General features: G+C 32.7%; 1 protein-coding gene across 2 annotated transcripts in view; it reads right to left on the bottom strand.

The window, feature by feature from the left end:
• The window catches only part of LOC129743734 (uncharacterized), a 356,038-nt gene extending 345,939 nt beyond the window's left edge, over window positions 1-10,099 (bottom strand). For both annotated transcript variants that reach the window (XM_055735861.1, XM_055735862.1), the window contains exon 1: window positions 8,028-10,099. The gene's annotated coding sequence lies outside the window, so the exon portion shown is untranslated. The remainder of the gene's footprint in view (window positions 1-8,027) is intronic.
• Window positions 10,100-16,283: the final 6,184 nt, after the last annotated feature.

Raw genomic sequence — 16,283 nt, 5'->3', positions numbered from 1 at the left:
AATGACATTTTTCAGTAAGATATAACCTTAAAATTTCGGACGAGTTCGTGTAATTTTTTGAGTGGATTTTGTTGGTCAAGTTATTGGCTTTCCATTGATATATAAATTAAACACTAGTTTTGAAAAGAATTTTTACAAACAAGCAATCAAAAATGATTTTTTCCTTTAGAAACACTTTACATTCGAATTATTATTTAGGCTGTTGATAAAGTTCCTCTGTCTCCAGTCGTATGTAGCAATACATGACTTTCGCCTTTTTCTCGCCTTATCAGCTTAAACTTGCTGCTTCTTTCGGCGCAACTGTCGATTGTCGTACTCAGTCCAGTCAGCTTTCCATACCTTTCTGGTGGCCAGAAGGCGCCAGCCTGAGATTATTTTTTCACTTAACTCCTCGGCCAAGCTTGTTCCTGGCTCAGGTGGAGGAGCGACAGGTTTCGCGGTAACAGCGTCACGGATTGATCGTAATTCATCGATCAGGTCCACACTAGTCGATGGATTATGGACTGTTGCCCTCAATGCGTTTAGTTCCACCATGGAAATGGACTGGAGCGAAGGAGTTAGCTCCTGTTCAAGGTTAGAGAAGCAGTTTTTATGCTGCTCCTCCACCATGGTCATTAAACAATTTTGATGGCCAAGAATCATTTCCTCCAACATTTCAAAATTTTCAGCCATCTTTTTCTTGTGGCCGTCAAAAGTTGACAAATACTGGTCTTTCATCGATGAGCTAATTGTGTCAACCAAATTTTCTGCTGTCGGAGGTCGCGCTTAAGCATGCATAATTTTGTTCACCGGCTTCGCGATACCGGTTATGTCGCATTGGAAGGTGTCTAATAGTGTGTCCCAAAATTGCATAACTTCTGGGAATCTGGGGGCTCATCCTCAAAATGGAAGACTAAGATGTGCAGAACAAACTTTAGTATGGGACCGACTAAAAAAAATCATGTTTAGAGGTTCCACAAACGCGATCTTTGAAAAAAGTCCACATTCAAAAGATTTGATTTTAAATAAATTCTGGGTCCAAAAATTTTCATAAAATTTATATAATGCGTAAAGGTGGCCATGTTCTTGTTGATAAAACTTTTGCGACTGTTTTTTGTTAATTTTTGAAAAACTTTTGACTTTCAGTCAAAATATTTAAGAAAAACAGCGTTTTCCTATTTCATCCGACGTTTCCGCGTAATGTATTTTGCCTTCTTCAGGGTTTTACTATAATTTGTGAGTGTAACAATGAAAGGTGTTGTGTAATATGATTTTTGTTTTACTTACTAGGGTGCTATTTCTTGTCAAAAAAATGTTGTGTCTCAACTTCTCTCCGTCCTGTTTTCTTAATTGTCCACATCAGCGTAAACTTGAATTTGTTTTTAACCGCTATCGGTAGTTACACTGTGTCACTGTTAACTGTGCTTTGTATATTGGATGTAGAATTGTTGGTTTCCTTGTTATCTTGTTTATTATGATGTTCTTTTTGTGTGTGTCTGTGTATGGAATGTAAAACTCCTGCGTAAGTTGAGTTTGAATTCGCTACATCAGTGCGATTGTTAACAGATTTAGGTTCGTTGAAAATGTGTATCATCTCAAGGATGGGTAAACTTTTCTGTTTGTATGTGTTTCTCGACCACACATACAAACAGAAATGTTAGTTTACAAGATTTTCCAGCAATCAAAATTGCTGGAAATTTTCCTGAAAAGCCAGAGGGACAAAATCCAGCAAAGTTTTGCCGGTTTACAATTTGCAATTTAATCTTTATTCAAATACTAAAAGAGGTTTTTCAGTGCTTAAAAAATGCTTCATTTCAAATGAATTATGGAACAATATTTATATTTAATCTTTAACAAATTGTTATATAGATATTATTTCCTAATTACCTGGTGAAAATAAAAAAAAAAGTGCACGGATGGGAAACGTTATCGAAAAAAATACGGGTTTGAATCGAAGATAAAAAAAAAAGGGAAAAGGACTAACCGAAGAAAAAAGACAAGGGAAATAGGTTGGATCAATCGTTTGTGGACGACACCAATTTGGTCTACTTTTTGTGGATCGAATTGAAAAATAAAGTAGTCCAAAGAAGATGAAAAATTTAAAAAAAAATCAAATTCCTGTATAAGAATGCTCGAAATTTTTTTCCAAGCAGTTGATTATCTTTAAAAAACTGAACAAAACCTCTTCAAACTTTGACGACATTTATTATTTCAAAAATAGTTCAACGTAATTTTTTTTACTTATAAATTGGACTTTTTCAAAATTTTCCTGATTGTTTCGGTAATGTTTATCGAATATTAAAAGCACAAAAAAGAATGATTAAGAATTTTATTGAAAGTGTTAAATAAAAAGAATTGACATAATGTTCCGTACATGTTTGAATGAAAGAGAAGAAAAATACAATGGTTTCCAGAGCACAACTTTTTGTTCTGAAAGACGGTAAAAATGATTTACAAAGAAATGGTCAATGGAAAACGTTTCATTCGCATTCTTTTCTTGAAAAATCATTTCTTTTATGATTTTTTTAGAGTTGAATAATTAATTAACCATGAATATTTGTTTTTTTTTTTTAAATTGGATATTCCGAGTTCTGGTACTTAATGATAATAACAAAATTAATTTAATTTTTCAATTTCATTACCTTTTTCATTTGAAAAACTATCAATAATACTTTGTTTTCACTTCTGCAAACATATTTCAGGGAAACCTCATTAAATTTTGAATCTAATTTTTTAAATTATCTTGAAAATAAAATTTATACATCATACATATTCGAGATTAAAAAATATTGCTTTATAATTTCGCATGTAAATTATATGTTTTTTTTATAAACTCTAAGCAAAACTGTAAGCAAAGAGCAAAAGTTTTATGTTTTTCTGTGATTCGAACCGAAAATTGTAAAGAAATCTTTAGTGATAAGGTTAACAGTATGGGGTTAAAAAAACTTTAAAATTAAATCTTCTTCAAAATTCAAAATTATGATTTTTCTGTTTTTTTTATCTGAGAAACCTATTAGATATTCAAATGTTATCACAAATCGCGATTAACATTGATTTAATTTAATAATAGAGATCTGCATGTTTGCATCTGCATTTTTTCCCCCATTCGCAGGAACAGTCGCCCAAAACTTCGGTTGGCGCTACGCATCAACTGTCCGGTTTTATTTAAAAAAAAAAGTTATTCAGCATTGCAACACCTCCTCTTTCAAGATTTTTTAACACTTCCGGACTTATTATTTTTGATAGTTTCGTTTTCACGTGTAAATTAAGTTAAAATTTTCATTTTGACTAAAGAAGTTTAAAATTGTGAACTGCTTCTCAGAAATTTTAGCTTACTAAAACTCTGTACTTTGAGGTCTTCAAAATAAACGTTATGTTGAAAAGACTGCATTTAAAGTTATTTTATAAGAAAATGAATAATTTTTCCGATCATTTACACCTTTATGGAATCAGAAATGTTATAGTGATAGTTGAAACTTGAAAAATTTAATATCAATTTTGAAATGAATTTTTTTTTTCTTTTTCAGACTAGAAACGAAAATTGAGAAAAGTTCGGAAAGATTTCAACTAAATTGAGTATTAAATGATAATGATATGGTTGGAGAATCGAGAAGAAAACAGAACATAGTCAAAGTCAAGGTTCAATATTTTGCCAGATTTAACCTCAAATAGCCTTTAAAACAACTACAAACAACTAAAAAATAATAGATAACATTAGTTTTAACTAGTTTCAAGTATTGTAGTCTACGAAGTTTGACGAAATAAATTAACTTAACTAAAACTAAAATTTAAAAGCGCTTAGAATTTATGAAAGATAGGAAACTCATAAATCAGCAGATTGAATATATGTACCTATTCGGACCGTGACCAATGAAAATGACTGGTAAAGGGGAAATTTTTTTATTACATAATATTTTCAACTTCTTTTTTTTGTAATTTATCCGATAATTTTTTTGTTATAAAATGGAAATGTTTTTTCACCATGGGTGCACGGAATCACCTCTTTTTGGCATAGTTGACGATTGCGTGTATGTGATAAATTGAATATTTTAAATTATAATCAAAAAATTAAAATGTACCACCAATTCTATTAGAAAGTTATGTTAAATGGTATTGGGCTTTAACCATGAGTGCACGGTTTCACTTCAATTTTGACGTAGTAGATATTTTCTGGCGCCCACCGCTCTGAAGTTCTTCAATTTGTAGCTGATAAATCCTACCTAATATTGTAGATTTTAAAGCATAATTTTTCTATAAGTCGAGCGATTACCATGGGTGGACGGATTCAATACAATCAATCCAAAATTAACTTTTTTGCACGCTCAAGGTAAAGAATAACGGCATTTAAAGATTCGAATCAAAATTAGTGTTGTTTACATGGTTGTCCACTCGAAAATTGCTCTACTTATAGAAAAAAAAAGATGAGAAATTGGAGAACGCATGAATTTTAGGAATTATGGTCAAGTTATATCGTGAGAAGAATTACTTAAATAATTAAATAAAAACTATACCAAACTCTAAACCATGTCTCAACATGAATTTTAAATCAACAATTTATATTTATAGTTCAGTTTTATTCATTTCTGTAAAAGAAAAAGTTTCAATCAAATATTTATATTATATATTTACTTATTTAATACTGTATAACAGGTATTTTCAATCGCATATTTATGTGATAAAATTGAATCAACATTAAAGAAATTGGGGAACGGTTGCCATTGACTGAGTGAAGACAAAAATAATGAATCAACATTGAAAAATTCAAATAAATTTTCCGTTACTCTTATTCTAGATTCACATTCTTATAGGGAAGCAAGCAACAATAAAAATTTAAAAATTAAATTTTTTCGTAAGGACTCGATTTCTATTTTATTCGGAATTCCAGTTAAAGATTTGTTAATTTCTGTTTAAAATTTTGTTCTGAATACTACTAAATACTACTAATACTACTAATTTCTTCCCGTCTTCCCTATTACTTTATGCAAGTGTAATAGCAATGTTTATCATGTAACAGGCAACTGAAGCGCTATTTATAGATGAGTTCTGCAGAAAAGATAAATAATGTGGAACAGAACGACATGGTGCATCAGTATTTGGTTTGGCATTTCCAATCCAACCAATTTTCAAGCGATATGAGTAAGTAAAAAAAAATTCTAAAAGCAAGGCCTTCCAGTTTTTTTAAACAATTTTCCTAAATAATTTTGATTTTGGTATAAATACAAATTTACTATCCAAGATATATTGAAAGAAAAAACTTTCTGAAAAATAAACATGAAAATGAATGTAAATGAATAACATAAGCAATTAAAAAAAAATCCAAATATTATCTGCTAAAGTTTTTTTTTTTAATTTAACATTCACCATTCACCATTTACCATTAACCATTCAGTCAGCAGAAAATCACTGAGATAACTTTTAAAATTAAATAATAAACATGGAAAACAATATTTTAAACTCTCTATTATATTCTTAGTTTAAAAAATACAAACCAAGTAAGGTACCTCAGAATTTGATTAAATTTCAACAATAATTCTAGTGAAAAACTCTATTTAATTTTTTTTTTCCAGAATGACTGTATTTTCTGAATGTTGTTCAAAATTTTGATAATTAAATTTCTTAATTATTGCAGAATATGATTTAAATGGCATAAATGAATTGCTTTCAAATAGCTATATGATCAATTTTCAAATCTTGGACCAAATTTCATGAAATATATTTACCTATTTTCAACTTTGCATCTCTCTGAAATCTGAATCAAAATTAAAATTTTGAGTTTCAACAGAAATAAAAAAAGGTAAACTCAATTGGATTCGAAAATTCAATTCAATTTTCACTCTACTGAATTTTGTTTCTAGATAGTTTTTACAACAGACATAAAATGTATCCCTAGGATATTTAATACTGAATCTTGGATCTTAATCGCAATTCGCATCTGAAGGGGAGAATGAGGGTACTTGATCCCTTAGGATACTTGATTCCTCAACTACATCTCGATACTGGAATGTCTTACATAGAGCAAATGTTCCAGAAAAATTTACCAGATAAAAAAACAGTTTGTTATTTTATTCTATTTGATAATTTTTTCTAGCACATTTGCTCTGTGTAAGACATTGCAGTTACGAGATGTAGTTGAGGAATCAAGTATCCCCAGGGATCAAATATCCTCATCCAAAACAACATTTAAAACCTACATTACAATAACGATATCTTAATAAAATTTAAAAAAAATTTTTTTGAGTTGCTGCACTTAGTTTGAAAAATCTAACAAAATGTGAACTTTTTTTATCTCTTTAAAATGTTTAACACACGAAAACATAATAATAAAAATATTCATTCCAATTTGCCAATCGTTAGAATATAATAAACATTTCTAAATGGCATATTTTCAAAGCAATAGTCAACCCTCCGTTTGTTTTAGAAAAAGTTTTCCAAAATGCATGTTATGGACACACTTGATCGCTTGAGTCCAAAAAAATGTATTTTTCGTCTTAATCTTATTGTTTAGCACGAAATTATTAATATTTATCCAATCTCCAATATTCACCCAATAATTTCCTGATAAAAAGCACTCAAAAAGTGCTTTTATAATTTAAAAAAAAATGCGCCTTTAAGTATGCAATGACTTTAGAGTAGTAGACAAACCTTTTGAATTCTTTATTTTTTGACACTTATAAACTGTTAAATGAAAACTGATATGGCCAAGAAAAGGCCAAAAAAACTTTTATCTCCAAAGCCTAGAGCACCCTGGAAAATGATCAAGTCTCCTTCAAAAAACCACAATTTTTTTTAGTCCCATGGAAACCCTCCTAGTTCATCTACGAGTTCATGTATTGATCTAAATTTTACAGCATATAAACTTGAAATTACGCACTGTCAGAACATGAAAAAAAACAATCTGAAAAAAAAATTCCAAAAGGATACGATGAACATAAGATAAAGGGATCAAGTATCCCCTTCAGGGTCCTCTGACCCTAGGCAAAAATCTAGCAGAATCCAAAGATAAAAGGTTCGTTGACTATTTTTTTTACATATTAGTTTTCATTTTACAGTTTTGTAAGTATTAGACAAAAAGAATTCTAAGAGATTGTCCACTACCCAAGAGTCATTGCATACCATAAGGCGCAATTTTGTAGTTACATTACAACAAATATTAGGAATTCCGTGATAACCAATGATCAAGATCCACTCAGATGAAAAATATATTTTTTTGGGCTATAGGGATTAATTTAACCATAACATATATTTTGGAAAACTTTTTCTTGAATAAATTGAGAGTTTGCTATTGCTTTGAAAACATGCTATTATGGAAAAAAATATTTTTATTATGATTATTTCATGTGTCAAACATTTCAAAGTGAAAAAAACAAGATCTTCAAATCACATTTTGTGCAATTTTTCAATCACAGTTCAATAACTCGACACAAAATTTTAAAAATTTGTTGAGATAACATGTTAAGATAAGAATTGTAATCAAGTACGCGAGATCTCTAATGAGGTTTTAACCCTGAACTAAGAGTTCGAAATCAAGACTTACAAATTAGGTTACATTTTCGAAACGTTGAGTTTCAATTTGAATATTGCTTCAAAATTATGAATTGCATCAATACCACTCTCGTAATTTTATATCAATTCAAAAAATTCACTTCATTACAAGAATTTCAAAACACAAAATTAACTTGTTAAAAATTAACGGACGAAACAAAAAGGATTTCAAACGTCTCCTTAAAATAATTTAAAAAGAACAAAAGCTTATGTTGACTGCATACTGCCAAACACAATGCACTTTTAAAAATGATAATTTGTAAAATAATTTAAAATGCAATAATTCAAATTTAAACTAAGCGTGATATTTGTCATCAAATTCAATCTTTTCTCAATTTATTAATGACACACTTTTTTGGAAAACAATTGAGAAAACACAATCTATTGTGCTTTTTCATTACATTTTTACTAATCAAATTTCCCAATTATTTTTTAAGTCCCACGCTTTCCTTCAAACGACTTTTCCTACACAAAAAATCTTCCTGGAAAGAAAACTTGCAACTCACCAAATTGTAATTTAGCAGACGTCGACGACAACAATGACGACGATGAGGCCTTATCACAACGCACAAATAATTTCACTTTTCCACAGCTACGATGTCAATCCACATCGCATCAACCCAAACACACTATTCTATTAGGTTATAGGAGCGGAGACGGTCGGCCGACCCCGAAAATGTGACATTGACGAAGGATTTCTCTCACCGAATCACCCCCACCCCCGACTCACTTGATAAGAAACAATATCTTCCTTTCGTTTTTTCTACTTTTTTCTTCCCTCGCAGAATGTAGGCAATCATAAAGAATAAAACGAGCTAGGGAAAAGGAAAACTCATCCCGAAAGAATCTTCCCTTGATTGCTCTCCGAATGACTTTCACCGAGGCGAAGTTTTCCCACTGAATTCAACACCCTGAATTTCACGTCACTTTTCCTTTCCTTTCGGAATTCTTCTGCTCTGCTCTTCTTTAATCAAGAATAATCTTATTCAACATTGCCGCCCGAGGCTTCTTCCTTCACTTATTTTTTTTTTTCATTTGTGCTTAAAGGGGCAATCAAACACACATTTAGTATCATCACATTTAGCCATGTATAGAACGGTGTTTGGCTCATGAACGCGTGTTCTCTTTTAGGGGAAACAAAACGCCAAAAGTTAGGCAACAGCAGCAGCAACACCAGGCCTAATTTCCCTTCTAATCACTTTTGCACATCATTAATCACATTAGGGGAAACGGTTATTCCCTCGAACTATTATTCCGTTTTGCGCTAAAGCGCTTACACGCGCATCATTCGCCAGATAAAAGCGACACCGGGGTTGCGAATTTGCTGCGTGTGAACTGTTGACGACCTACATTCAGACTTGCTGTAAGGAATTCCTGACCGGGAAAGGTCATCAGCTCTTTTTTATTCTCCCTCGTTTGGAGCGACGAAGGCCTGAATTTGTATTCAAGAAATTTCTTCACTCGGTGCAAAAAAATGTTGGTCTTCCTTGTTGATTTAATGCCACCCGGCGGGTGAAAACGCGCCGAATAAACGAAGAAATTTGTTACAAATTTATTACATTATGATTTATGGCATACTTTTAGGCGGGCGAAGTATTTTTTTGTGTGTCTGTTTGTGTACTTTTTTCGGGGTCCTTTTCCATCGTTGAGCTTCAGCTTTGGTTCTTTTATTCCGCTAGTTGCCCTGAGGGAAAACAGCCGAACACAAACACAATACAACAGAATTTGCTCCCAACAGATTCACGGAAAAATGTAATCTATTCACTCATCCAGCGCCTTTAGGTAGGCAGTCGATTTTTTGCTTGTTGTTCTATTGCCAACTTGAACCCGAGCCGGGAAGAGATTTAATTTGAAGGGTTTTCCCGTATTTTGGAACAGTAATTTTTCTTCCTGTCCATCACAGATTTCACTCTTGAAACGAGAAACACTTTTTCACTTCACGCCCGAAGGTATGCAGCGACGATAAAAGAACGCAAATTCGTCCGTCCCGAACCGCTTCGAGTGTGTATCGTTAGTCCGACCTGCCCGAGAGCTGATACGAAACTAGTCAAGCTCGGTTCCGACCGGTCTGTTTTTGTAATGCCGAGCAGTCTCCAACCACATCCGTCTGCTGCTTGCTTCCCACCTTCTCTATTGGTAATGAACGGAAGCCACCTTTGCTTAATCGTAAGCGCCTACCGGTAGACTATGCTGTCTCCATTGTGAACATCATCCTACCAAAACGCCTCAATGACGACGATAAACTTCGAAACGACGACGTCACTATCTTCCAATAATAGGCAGAATCAACAACAACGAACGGAAGCAATAATCGCTAGTCAAATAGTTACACATCGTCCGATTCGCACGGCACCCGCATATCGTAGTACTACAGAAAAGAACACAAACACCAACGGAAACCTGTAGCAGACGATGACACCAACACAAGTTTGATTACACCCTATTAAAAATCAACAACAGCCATCATCAGCAGCAGACCACGTGCGAAACCAAAAACCGAACGCCGAATACGGTGGGACGAAGTCGCGAGCTACCTACCGGGAAAAACTTCCGTGCATTCCGAACCGAATCGACCGATTGTCCGTGGTAAACTGAAGGCTAGGATGGCGAGTTCGCCTAACAATATGCAACATATTGTTTTGGAGTGATGCTTCCATCCAAGGCACGAGGGGAACCCGACCTGTGACAGTTTTGTCGGAGTTGGGGCGCATGCGCTTTCGGTAGTTTGGAACAACAGATGGTTGGTGTAACGGTTGTCGGAGTTTTGTTTTGTAGGAAATACTGGTGATCGGGGTGAATTCTCATATTTTTGATGATTTGGAGAATATTGTCAAGATAGATTTTGACGAAAAATTAATTCTTCAGGTTTCAAGAGGAAACATTTGATATGACAAATTCTAGCCTTCCAATTTGTTAAAATTTTTTCAATGAATATGTAGTTGATTTTTTTTCAAAGTTTTTCTAAAAATAAAAATAAACCTTAATATTCTCTTCTCTGGGTTTTTTTTAAATTGAACTGTAAAAAAAAGCGATGACAATCGATCTTAGAGGTGACTTCATTTCTCAAACATATCTCGTAACTGGAACTGGAACTTCGTGTAAAAATTAGGGGAAAGTGTTCTGATATGCGCCTATCTGATAAAATGCGCCCTCAACCGTTGAAAGAAGAAATGGATGACAAATAAAATATCAAATCAATGGCATTTTGAGAGTAAAGATCAATTTACACTTCTCGTGAAAATGAAAGTGAAAAATCTTATTTCATCAATAACTCAACAACGCGTCTCGATCGATAAATGAGGGTACTCTTCTTTTTGTGAAATTTTGCGGTTTGTACTCTTTTTTTTAAGACATTTTATCTGAAAAACGAACTCATCTCTTCCAGTTCTTAAGTTTGTGTTCCTATATGTACCAGAAGTCCGAAAAAAATGCAACACTTTGTGCATTCATGGAACGCTACTTCAGGTTTCTCTTCTTTGATGAGTTTTCCGAACGATGAATGAAAATGGAAAGCATCACAAATCGATTAAAATCTTATGTTTTAGTTAAAAATAAGTTTTCTATTTTTTTCAGCAGTACTTTTCTATTAGTAAAATAAAATAACTTCGGAAGTTTTAAACTGCTTTTGAGAAAAGCTTCTCCCAGGCGACGAAATAAACTGTGCAGGCAATCAACGCCTTTGAATAACTCTTTTTGAAATGTAAATTTTTCTCATGTTTGCGATGTTCTTATCTCTGTCTATTCAAAACGACCCTTTAACTTTCACTAAAAATGTGCAAGAAAACAAACAAAAACTAAAAATGATAACTTTCAATTAGTAAAAGTATTTTTTGTAAAGCCATAATTGCCAGGTAAGCCACATAACTAGCAACTAATTGTCACTATTTGAATGGCCTTAAATTTCCTGGTTTCTCCCGTTTCTCCTAAATATTTAGAAATATGATTTCAACGCACTCTTTTTGGCGTTGAAGGATTGTAAGTGTAGAATTGCAATTCAATAAACCTTTTGTATTTAAACTCAAATCTTGACACACAAAAACCCTACCTTAATAATAGTTTTTTTTTATGAAGCGAATAAGTTCAGAATTTAAAACCAACCATTATAACATCAAAACTCAAGCATCGAATACTCATTTTATACATCAACAAGTTGTAAGGCAGGATGTGTTCAATGCTCACATTAGTCAATAGAATTAGCCAAAAAAATCTAAAACCTACTATCCATTGCTGTATTACTATTCTTTTTGATTATAAAAAATCGTGTATGCCATTACAAATTTTAAATATTCTTCAAGAAACCAATTTCAGCCTCAATTTAAAAAAAAAACCATGGTCTTCTGAACGCTCAACGTTACATTCAAAAGGGTTTTGATAAAATACACAAGGCCAAACAATTCGTTTTTTCCAAGATTTCCAAGGAATTAAAGAACATAATATTATGATTAATTTGAGTGCCCTGAATCCAAATATCCAATCCGATTTTTTTTCTATCAGCCCTATTTTTTTTAAATGTTTTTTGAAAATAGGTAAAAACCATTTAATAAAATTCTGATTTTTTTTCGATAAAACCTTGAAAATTAAATAAAAAGGTTTCAAATCAATTATCAACTTTCCTCAAGACCGCAAATAAAATACGGGAGTTTAAACAAATTTTTAAAACCAAATTGAATTCTGAATATTTTATGAAGCCAACATCAAATCGTTTTGCAAGATTTTGCAAATTTGTTTAATGGGGTAATTTTTTTTCAAACTCCCTTCAGTGTTTTCAGTAATTTTAGTAATAATGTGTTTTCAGATCTGAAAAATTGAACAATTTAACATTTTAGATCATTTTATATCACCCTCATCAAAATCTGGCCTCTATCATGTTTGAATAATGCCCCTAACCTAAAAAAAAGGTAAAATAGTATAAATTTATACTAAAATGTGTTGCGAGCCTACTTAGATGAATAATTCTATCGAATCAAAGCGATCAAAAGTTCCTTAGAGCAAGTTTACTGGTGTTGGGAAAAAGTGGTAGAAATTTTTACACTTACGGCACATTTTAAAAATTTTCCCATGCATAAACACTTTCAAGATCTGTGGACTTCTAGTTTTTTTTTTTACAACACATGTTGTATTTTCGCATGCTGTGATGCAAAAATAGCTATATTTCTATCACATACGGCTAAATTAGAAACAGTGTTGTAAAAAAATACATCGCCCCAAGATCTTGAAAACATTTTTGCATGGTAAAATTTTCAAATTGTCAAAATTTATACCACTTTTTACAAAACACTAGTGAACTTGCTCTTAGTATAAGAAAAGTTCAGATACCGGTATTTTGATAGCAATTTACTATCTTCTTAAGTAAGCGTTTTCAGTCAAGAACGAATTCAATCTAAAACTCTCACTGAAGTAGGTAGTAAGTTGCTATCGAAATATCGGTATCTAAACTTTTCTTATACCGTGGTTGAATTAAATGGAATCTATTGATTGCTTTGAATCAAATTATTTATTTATTTATTTAGTATTTATCTCAAACAAAATTAGAAAAATATAAAACATATAAATTTTATTAAAATTTTTGGACCCAGAATTAATTTAAAATAAAATCTTTTAAAGTGGACTTTTTCCAAAGATCGCGGTTGCGGAACCTCTAAACATGATATTTTTTTAGTTTGCCCCATACAAAAGTTTGTTCTTCACATCCTAATCTACCATTTGAAGGGTGAGCCCTCAGATTCTCAGACATTATGCCATTTTGGGACACCCTAATGTTGATGCTTATAAAATTCCGTTTTGTCGAATGCCAGTTATCACTTTCTAGCATTTTTAATATTCTTTATAATATTGACAGAAAACTGAAATTGTGTTTAAACATAGATTTAGTAATAAAATAATTTTCTCAAAAACTGCTGAAGATTTCAGCAAAAACTAACTCCTATGTATTAAAAACAGACGTCTGCTCATGAATATATTGTAGGGAGGCCCAAATTGCACTTTGTGTGGGATTCTGAGGGCTCAACCATTTAATTAATAGCCTAGGGTGTAAGAAACAAACCTTTATTTTTCAGCGGCTTATAAAAACTTTGTTATAAGCGTGCACTGATCCGTTTTTTGATAAAAGGATAATTGCTTTGATTTAGTAGAAATATCCAACCAAGTTGGCTGACAACACATAATAGAATCAGTATTCTCCTTAAAAAGCGCATATATTTATAAGCTTGCCAGATTGCCTGGTTTTATCCGGGTTTGCTCGGATATTTAATACAAAATTTGGGATAAGCCTGAATTTCATTGAAAAAAACCAAGATTTCAGATTATATCACTTTATTTGCCAAATTTAGCAAAAAACAAAAACAAATTGTGTTCCAGAATGTTTCATTTATGCTTCCTAAACGAAATTTGTTGAGAAAGTTTCATAAATAAAAAAATTATGAAATGTTTTTTGGAAGCCTTAAATACGATTTCAAATCTGCTAATGAGTTTTGATGAACAATTTTTAAAACCGATTTTTCTTGATTTTTGTTGGGTTTTTACCAAATTTGTTTGGATATTACCCGCAATTTTTGTTGACAATTTTGAAATCAACTACCTAGATTTTGCTAGATTTATAAATAAAATTGCCCAGATTTGTTCGGCCTGGATACGTGCTGGAAAAATTCTGGCAACCTTATGCATATTGCCTGCTGCCCCCCCACATAAATATATGCAGGATCTTGTTTCATGATAAAACATTTAATAAATATCTACAATTATAAAGTTACGTTTACATGAGTAAAATACAACTTTAAATCATGAAAATCATAAAAAAAATATTTGGAATATTTCGAGTGACACATATGACTTATATTATGAGTATATTTGTGTTTATCTAAGCCTTTTTTGGAAAAAAGGAATCTATGTGTACCTACCTACCTAAGGGTACGGCGCCGATTGACCGACGCATAGGGCTGAGATAAAAGATCTCCACTGCTAGCGATCAGGAGCCAGCGTCTTCACTTGCTGCCAGCCAAGGTTCTCGTCAACTGTGCGGATTTCAGCGACTAGACTTCGCCGCCACGAGCTTTTGGGCCTGCTTCTTCTTCGATGCCCATCTGGTTTCCAGTCAAGCGCCTCTCTGCAAATCTCATTTTCATCTCTTCGCAGCGTGTGCCCAATCCATCTCCACTTACGTTCCCGAATCTCGATTTCTAGCGCCCTTTGATGACACCGGCGATGTTGTTCCTCATTCGAGATCCAGTTGCCAGGCCACCAAGCGTGGATGATATTCCACAGGCTGCGGTTTACAAATACTTGCAGTTTTCGCATCGTCACCGCATATGTGCACCAAGTTTTGCACCCGTACAGCAATACGGATTTGACGTTTGAGTTGAAGATTCGGATTTTTGTTCGTAGAGAGATCTGGCGTGAGCGCTAGATGTTTCAGAGACTCGCAAACGCAAATCGGGGTTTTCTGATCCAATTTTCGATGTCGAGCATGGAATGGGATCATTTCGGTGAGGTGAGCGCAGTCGATATTTCCAAGTATAACATCTGTGATACCTGGCTTTATTACATTAACACACCATGGCTGCATATTAGGGTGTCCCAAAATTGCATTACTTCTGGGAATCTGGGGGCTCACCCTCCAAATGGTAGATTAGGATGTGCCGAACAAACTTTTGTATGGGGCCGACTAAAAAAAATCATGTTTAGAGGTTCCGCAAGCGCGATCTTTAAAAAAAGTCCACTTTCAAAAGATTTGATTTTAAATAAATTTTGGGTCCAAAAATTTTCGTAAAATTTATATATTTTATATTTTTCTAATTTTGTTTGAGTTAAAAACTACACGTAAAAAATACAAAATGAACCAAATTTGTATCAAAATGTAAAACTAGCAAGCTATTTTCAAGAAAAAAAAATTTTTTGGTCCAAAAATTTTGAATTCAACTGACCAAAATGTGTACCAAGCGTAGAATATTTTTGATATCAATGCCATCAAAAGATGCGGATTTTTGTGCACTTAAACTTTGCTGAACAAAACATGTGATTTGTATCAACGTGTGAACAGCTATTCACGATTTAATGCTTAACAAAAATCACAATTAAGGATATTTTTTATTTAATTTATCAAATTTGTCTTAATAAATACCTACTTTAAAATCAAAATACTTGCAAAAAAGGACTTTGATGGTTTGAGGAAGTCATCAAAAGGCCATATGCCGAATTTGAGCAGAATCGGACAACAGGAAGGGGTTGCACTGAATCTAATGTGTGAAAGGGATTCTGAGACATAGTGTTCTAAAGAAGCATAAAAAACTGGTTTTTCATCATACATTTTTGTCTTTATCAATCGATTGCTTGGTTGTGTAAGTTTTATTAAAATTTCAATTAAGACTAACATTTCACCTGAAGACTGCAAATCGATTGGACTTAAAACAAAAAAGTTATGGCTGTTCAAAGATTGTATTTTGGTCACAAATTGTCCTGCAAAACTCAATGAGTAAAAAGTACTCATTGTGTGTTAAACGACAATTTGCCACAAAAATACATTCTTGGAACAGCCATAACTTTTTTGTTTTAAGTCCAATCGAGTTGCAGTCTTCAGGTGAAATGTTAGTCTTAATTGAAATTTTAATAAAACTTACATAACCAAGCAATCGATTGATAAAGACAAAAATGTATGATGAAAAACCAGTTTTTTATGCTTCTTTAGAACACTATGTCTCAGAATCCCTTTCACACATTAGATTCAGTGCAACCCCTTCCTGTTGTCCGATTCTGCTCAAATTCGGCAT

Source organism: Uranotaenia lowii, chromosome 2, assembly GCF_029784155.1.
Source record: "Uranotaenia lowii strain MFRU-FL chromosome 2, ASM2978415v1, whole genome shotgun sequence".
Classification (NCBI taxonomy): Eukaryota; Metazoa; Arthropoda; class Insecta; order Diptera; family Culicidae; genus Uranotaenia; species Uranotaenia lowii.
The sequence above is the reverse complement of the archived record's forward strand: the minus strand, read 5'-3'. Positions and strand labels throughout refer to the sequence as shown.